Source organism: Plasmopara halstedii, assembly GCF_900000015.1.
Source record: "Plasmopara halstedii genome assembly, contig: Scaffold_3060, whole genome shotgun sequence".
NCBI classification, from domain to species: Eukaryota; Oomycota; class Peronosporomycetes; order Peronosporales; family Peronosporaceae; genus Plasmopara; species Plasmopara halstedii.
Window position 1 is genome coordinate 1,820,184 of NW_020189964.1, and position 414 is coordinate 1,820,597.

The window sequence follows — 414 nt, forward strand, 5'->3', positions numbered from 1 at the left end:
CGTAATTCGCCTCAATAGCTTTAAGCTGTCGAGATTCAAACGCGACCACCCGATCTCGCCCCTCGGCGTCTGCTTGCAGCAGTGCACAGCCAATAACAAAATCCGAAGCGTCACAGAAGATGCTGGAAGGACGATCGGGATCTGGCAGTGCCAGTATTGGTACATACAGAAGACTGTCTATGATCCCGTCAAAAGGCTCCTAATATTCGGTATTCCAACACCAATCCACCTCCTTTTTAAGAAGATTGGATAACGTTTGGGCCATTTCTGCGTAATCTACGCTGTACTTGGGCAAGTAATTGGCATAAACAAGCCACTAACGCAAGTTCTTCTGGTTCTTTGAAACTGGTTAATCGACAATGGCCTTGACCTTAGCGGGATCCGCTCGAAGGCCACGCTTCCCAATGAAGCACT